This window comes from Rhinichthys klamathensis, unplaced genomic scaffold, assembly GCF_029890125.1.
Source record: "Rhinichthys klamathensis goyatoka isolate OS25496 unplaced genomic scaffold, OSU_Roscu_1.1 h1tg000394l_1, whole genome shotgun sequence".
NCBI lineage: Eukaryota > Metazoa > Chordata > Actinopteri > Cypriniformes > Leuciscidae > Rhinichthys > Rhinichthys klamathensis.
In genome coordinates this window covers 310,001-317,691 of record NW_026606896.1, presented here as the reverse complement: position 1 = coordinate 317,691, position 7,691 = coordinate 310,001, and positions in this window count along the sequence as shown.

Genomic DNA, 7,691 nt, shown 5'->3' with positions numbered 1-7,691 from the left:
ATAATCTTGAGACGTTTTCCTGCTTAAAGTTGAAACTGCAGATGCAAAGTTTGTGCCTCAGATTTGATCGGAGTCTGAATGCTGGAAACTGACCATAACTCACACACACACACACCACACACAATCACTCATACACACACACACACACACACTCTCTCTCTCACACACACACACACACACACACACACACACGCTCACATACTATCTCTCACACACACACACACACTCACTCTCTCTCACACACACACACACACTCAGTCTTTGTCTAGTTCTCTCTTGATTTTTTTACTAAAATAAAATATAAAAAAGATCAAGAAACTCTTAATTGATCTTTTAATTCAATCTGTAATAATGTAAACTGATCAAAATCAAAATAGAGCTCTAATGCCTTCAGCAATCTTGCCATATATAAGGCTATATTTAAAGTCCCCCTGAAGTCAATAATTGTCTCCCTTAAAACTCATATTTGATCACCAAAATGACATTTAAAAATGTTTTCTTTCAAAAATGCCTTAAAATATCTTGAATGTAACTCGACTCCCTTGCCTCATTTAGTATGCGTGGTTCTATGAATATGCAAATGAGCCCCGCCTCCACTCACTCACTCAGCGATCCACTGGTTGACGATCACACGTTGATCTGATTGGTTACAAGGTCGTTTGTGACGTCAGAAACACCAGCGATTTCAAACCGTGTTTTTGAGACTGTCTTTGGTTCACTGCAGTTTTAAGCAGAAAATACTCAGCAATGCTGTCGACTTATGAACTTACACATGGTGTGTGTTAAAGCGTATTAAACACACCACATAGACACATAAACACCATTAAAAACTTGATTTGCACCACAGGGGGACTTTAACTATATAGGCTAATTCATAAAAGTCTACCTTTTGAGGCCCCGAGAGAGTTAAAACTGCTCACCTGTGCTGTGAGGCGACAGTCTGAATCCAACGGTCGTCGTGACGTCATCACGTAGCGATCAGAAGAGCGACAGCGGCCTCTAGTGGCCGACACGTGCAACCTCGCCTTCATTATCCAGACTTGCTGTTTGTTTAGTGTGTGTGTGTGTGTGTGTGTGTGTGTGTGTGTGTGTGTGTGTGTGTGTGTGTGAACACCGTGTTACAGCAGAAATATGACTGAAATGTCTGTCATAACACAAACCTATAGAGCTCTGGAGCATCAAAATACACAAATCTAAATATTTTTACGGTAGTGTTCAATGCATGTCATTTTGTTGAGTGTCACCGGCCCACCGCCATTACATATTTAAAACTCTAATATCCTATACTAAACCTAAACTAATCTTGACAAACTATATATCACTTGAAAGCTTACAATCTCTAGTTTTCATATTTGGTGACGGGTTTTCAAAATAAAGATGTCAACCTCAAATTTAAAACACTACTTGTTCAGATTTATGGCTTTGATTTTCTTGCAGTTTTAGAGTAAAAGTAAAACATGTTTTGTAAAATGTATATTTTATATAAATATTATGTTCTTGAACTTCTTACATTTGACATTTTCATACAAATGTTTCATTTTCATAATTTATTTCACTTCTACAATAATCTGCCAAGTGTCTTCTTTAAATCAAAACCAGCATAAGGTCCAAAGCATTGGAATTACAACCATTTAAGTTTAGAAAAGTGCATTTCAACACTAATCTAATGCGGGGAAACGGGTTTCAGTTAACAGGTCAAACTGCCTCAATCTAGAAATGCACATTTATAAGTGAAACTAATATAAATGTACAGAATTAAACATAAAAAGCCTGTATGCATTTTGAAAAGATCACTTTTATTGACGTGATGATGATGATGTGTGATTGTCAGTGCACCTTGGGTTTAAGCATCAGTTTGGTACGTACAGGTTTAAGTGCATTGTGGCAGTGTAAGAGGTCAAAGGTCAGGATTCGTGTCTGAGATAGAGCTTTTATTCAGTGGGTCAAACACAAGGTGCAGTATCGTCACATCTCACTCGAAAGCAACAAAACAGACAACACTCAAAACACTGTAGATCGATCACGAGTTCTTCAGGAACGTCATACACACTGACCTGAACACACACTGGAAAGGTCCTTCCCGTCGACCTCCGGGAGGCACACGATCGACGGTCCTAACCCTGCTAACCAACATTTGTAAACTTCGACTAGTGTAAACCTGAGCTGAATGTGAGGAAGGTCGTTCGGAAGACGTGGAAACCGGCGGTGTCGGAAACACGGGTGATTTACAGAGATCTCACTAATAACAGAGACTCGTTTCTCAGTCTCAGGGGAGAAACATGTCCAGATCACAGACACAGTTCAGATCCAAACCCGCATCATCCTTCCCTCGGGCAATTTGACCCGAACCACGTATACACACACACACACACTCACACAAAAAATAAAAAATTGTAAAAAGTAACAAATCCTTTCCTCGCGAGTCAATTTGACCCTTTTAGGAATGAATGGAATGCTTCATTACACATAGAAAAACCTAAAAATGATCAAAAAACAATGACTGTATAATGTGTACATGTGTGTGTGAGCGCACACTGAAGAGGAACTGGCTTTAGGACCCAGCGGACAGCTCCTCTCCATATAGAGCTATAAGCCCATCTAGAGTTATGAAATATCATGTGTTATTATTATTTCCCACAAGAGCTCAAAGACTCCCAGTGTTAGATATTTAGAGCTGAATTAAAAGGGTTATGCATGAAATTGTGAGTTATTTTGAATTTAAGTTGAAAGAATGAGAGGAATGTGCTTAAATTACTATTTATTGATCAAATCTAGTAATTTAAAATGTAAATAAAATAATAAAAAATTGCAAAAAAAAATGCATTAAACAGAAAAAATATGATCAAAATTACATGAAATAAGCTTTCTGAAAAAGAAAAAAAAATTAGGTATATTGTAGGGCTTCGGGTCCTCATAACCCGCGAGGGAAGGATGAGGGTTAATCGTCTTCACGAAGCTCTTTTCTGCGCGTGGCATGGAGGATCAGCAGCATTTCAGTGTTAAGGATGTTAAACGTGGCGCAACGCACCAATGCAGCATTTTAATAGAACATGAATCAGTGCATAAAGCATCATATATAACTTGACATATTGTGCATATGGATTTAAAAAAAAAAGAGCTGCATCAAGAAGATGCGTTTCTTCAAAATGTGTCCTTTTATTTTTTGTTACACTGAAAAACTGAGTGCATACAGGTTCAGAATGAGCAAACGACTATTGATAGGTATTGCATTAATATGCAGCGATTCTAGTGTCCTAGAAATAAACCTGATTCATGCTTGACCATCTCAAAATATCAAGGGGACGCGATTTAGGGCAATTCTGTGGAAGCTCGTTTCGTAAATGCGACTTTTTATCTCACAATTGCGTGATATAAAGTCAGAATTGCGAGATATAAAGTCAGAATTGCGATATAAAGTCAGAATTGCGAGATATAAAATCAGAATTGCGATATCAAGTCAGAATTGTGAGATATAAAGTCAGAATTGCGAGATATAAAGTCAGAAGTGCGTGATATAAAGTCTATATATCTCGCAATTATGACTATTTCACACAATTCTGACTTTATTTCACGCAATTCTGACTTTATATCTCGCAATTCTGACTTTATATCGCAATTCTGAATTGATATCGCAATTCTGATTTTATATCTCACAATTCTGACTTTATATCTCGCAATTATGACTATTTCACGCAATTCTGACTTTATATCTCGCAATTCTGACTTTATATCTCGCAATTCTGACTTTATATCTCGCAATTCTGACTTTATATCTCGCAATTCTGACTTTATATCTCGCAATTCTGACTTTATATCTCGCAATTCTGATTTTATATATCGCAATTCTGACTTTATATCTCGCTATTGTGACTTTATATCTCGCTATTGCGACTTTATATCGCAATTCTGAATTTATATCACGCAATTCTGACTTTATATCTCGCAATTCTGACTTTATATCTCGCAATTCTGACTTTATATCTCGCAATTCTGACTTTATATCTCGCAATTCTGACTTTATATCTCGCAATTCTGACTTTATTTCACGCAATTATGACTTTATATCTCGCAATTCTGACTTTATATCTCGCAATTATGACTTTATATCTCGCAATTATGACTATTTCACACAATTCTGACTATTTCACGCAATTCTGGCTTTATATCTCGCAATTCTGACTTTATATCTCGCAATTCTGATTTTATATCTCGCAATTCTGACTTTATATCTCGCAATTCTGACTATTTCACACAATTATGACTTTATTTCACGCAATTATGACTTTATATCTCGCAATTCTGACTTTATATCTCGCAATTCTGACTTTATATCTCGCAATTATGACTATTTCACACAATTCTGACTATTTCACGCAATTCTGACTTTATATCGCAATTCTGACTTTATATCTCGCAATTCTGACTTTATATCTCGCAATTCTGATTTTATATCTCGCTATTGCGACTTTATATCGCAATTCTGAATTTATATCACGCGATTCTGACTTTATATCTCACAATTCTGACTTTATATCTCGCTATTGCGACTTTATATCGCAATTCTGAATTTATATCACGCGATTCTGACTTTATATCTCACAATTCTGACTTTATATCTCGCTATTGTGACTTTATATCTCGCTATTGCGACTTTATATCGCAATTCTGAATTTATATCACGCGATTCTGACTTTATATCTCGCAATTATGACTATTTCACACAATTCTGACTATTTCACGCAATTCTGACTTTATATCTCGCAATTCTGACTTTATATCGCAATTCTGACTTTATATCTCGCAATTCTGACTTTATATCTCGCAATTCTGATTTTATATCTCGCTATTGCGACCTTATATCGCAATTCTGAATTTATATGACGCGATTCTGACTTTATATCTCACAATTCTGACTTTATATCTCGCTATTGCGACTTTATATCTCGCTATTGTGACTTTATATCTCGCTATTGTGACTTTATATCTCGCTATTGTGACTTTATATCTCGCTATTGTGACTTTATATCTCACAATTCTGACTTTATATCTCGCTATTGCGACTTTATATCTCGCTATTGTGACTTTATATCTCACAATTCTGACTTTATATCTCGCTATTGTGACTTTATATCTCGCTATTGCGACTTTATATCGCAATTCTGAATTTATATCACGCGATTCTGACTTTATATCTCGCAATTATGACTATTTCACACAATTCTGACTATTTCACGCAATTCTGACTTTATATCTCGCAATTCTGACTTTATATCGCAATTCTGACTTTATATCTCGCAATTCTGACTTTATATCTCGCAATTCTGATTTTATATCTCGCTATTGCGACCTTATATCGCAATTCTGAATTTATATCACGCGATTCTGACTTTATATCTCACAATTCTGACTTTATATCTCGCTATTGCGACTTTATATCTCGCTATTGTGACTTTATATCTCGCTATTGTGACTTTATATCTCGCTATTGTGACTTTATATCATGCAATTCTGACTTTATAACACGCAAGACTAAGAAATAAAGTCAGAATCGGGAGATAAAAAGTCGCAATTATCTTTTAAAATTTTTTATTCTGTGGCGGACACAAGCTTCCACAGAATCCGGCTTTATCGTCCGGGTAAAGAACTACACTGGGCCGTGACTGAGGTCTGTAGTCTGAGGTAAAGTAGAGCGGTTTGACCTCTAAACCCTGCAGTACGGAGCTTTATCGAGTGCTTAGCTTATAATGCTCGGATGCACAGTGCCACGTGTGCAGGCGTGTGTGTGACAACTGTTGGGAACACTTTATAAAAATAACTTTCATCAATAACATTTTCTGCATTAGATGTCATGCATCTGGTGTGTCATGCTTTGCTGAGGTGTTATCCTCCACTTGGCACACTCTAATAACTCATATAAAAGCATTAACTCATTTAAAAAACATGTATATCTTGAATGCAATGCATTTTTTTTTGAGATGTTGATTTGAAGTGTCAGTTTTTGCATTAATTTTACTAGTCAAACCTGAACACAAAGACATTTTGTTACACATAACATGAAAATTCAACAAAAACGTAACAAAAATAAAGGAATGCTTTATCACAGATTAATCAGCTTGATTTCAGCCTCTTATCCGAGTCTTCTGGCTCAAATTTGGCCATATCGTTACAGCCACACATGTGTATGTGTGTGTGTGTCTGTGAGAGTGTGTGTGTGTGAGTGTGTCTGTGAGAGAGTGTGTGTGTGTGTCTGTGAGAGAGTGTGTGTGTGTGTGTGTCTGTGAGAGTGTGTGTGTGTGTGTGGAGTGCGTGTGTAAGTGTGTGTGTGAGTGTGTATGTGTATAATAGTGTGTGTGTGTGTGTGTGTGTGTCTGTGAGAGTGTGTGTGTGTGTGTGTGAGAGTGTATGTGTGTCTGTGAGAGTGTGTGTGGAGTGCATGTGTAAGTGCGTGTGTGTGTGTGTGTGTCTGAGTGGTGTGTAAGTGTGTGTGAGTGTGTAATAGTGTGTGTTTTATGTGTGTGTAATAGTGTGTTTTGTGTGTGTGTAATAGTGTGTGTGTGTGTGTGTGTGTGTTTTGTACTCTTGCCCCCGGTTCCACGGACGAGGCTTAATCTACTCTCAGACTAAAATGCAAGTTTGAGCTGTTTTAAAAACGCAACTTGCACTGACAAATTTTAAAATATACAAAATAGTGTTCATAACGATACGACAACCACTAATATAATTAGATTATAATTATCTGTTTGTTCATGACACATTGATGAAAGTTATCATAAAGCGCTGCCGTCTTTCTGAAGCGAAACAATCAGTGAAGTTCAGCGTGAAAGAAAGAATCATCGTTAGAAATCATCGTTAGATATCATCGTTAGATATCATCGTTAGATATCATCGTTAGATATCATCGTTAGAATCATCGTTAGAATCTTCGTTAGAATCATCGTTAGAATCATCGTTAGAATCATCGTTAGAATCATCGTAAGAATCATCGTTAGCACCAGGAGATCGTAGACGGTAACGAAGCGTCGGACTCGTACATTCATCATACGGGACGCGTGTCGTCGGCACAGTGAGGCGTTCCTTCTTCAACACACTCTCCTGGACTCAAATCATACACAGAAAATAATATATTCATATTTATATATATATATAATCTATATACTGCTATATGTGAAACACTTGTATATAAAACAAGTTACTAAACAAGCTTAGTAACACAGTCATGTAGAAAAATATGACATCTTGACAATTTCAAACGACTACGGCGTATACTGCAGCTACAACTGTCATTTAATGCTAAAACATCATAAAAATAAAGAAAAAGAAGAAGAAATAAAGGAAAAGAAGAAGAAACGTGAGGGCTAGACGAGGAAAGCCCTTCGAGGTTTAGGGAAACACGGATCGAACCGCTTGCATCTCTACGGTGGATCTACCAGCTGAGTTTATTGCTGAAAACAAGCGTTTTAATAAAGGTTTCTGGTGTGTGTGTGTGTGTGTGTGTGTGAGATGTTGAGGTTCGGTCGATGTACTGAGAGACTTTCGGCCGTCGAGGGTCGGAAAGGTTCGGGAATCTCTTCAGATTTAGTTTAAAGAAATCGATGCCTTCAACTGCTCATGTACAGTTTCAGTGGTTTTGGATCACGATGACTGATTTTTTTAGCGTTTTGTTGCGTCTTTTATGGCAAAATTAGCTTGTT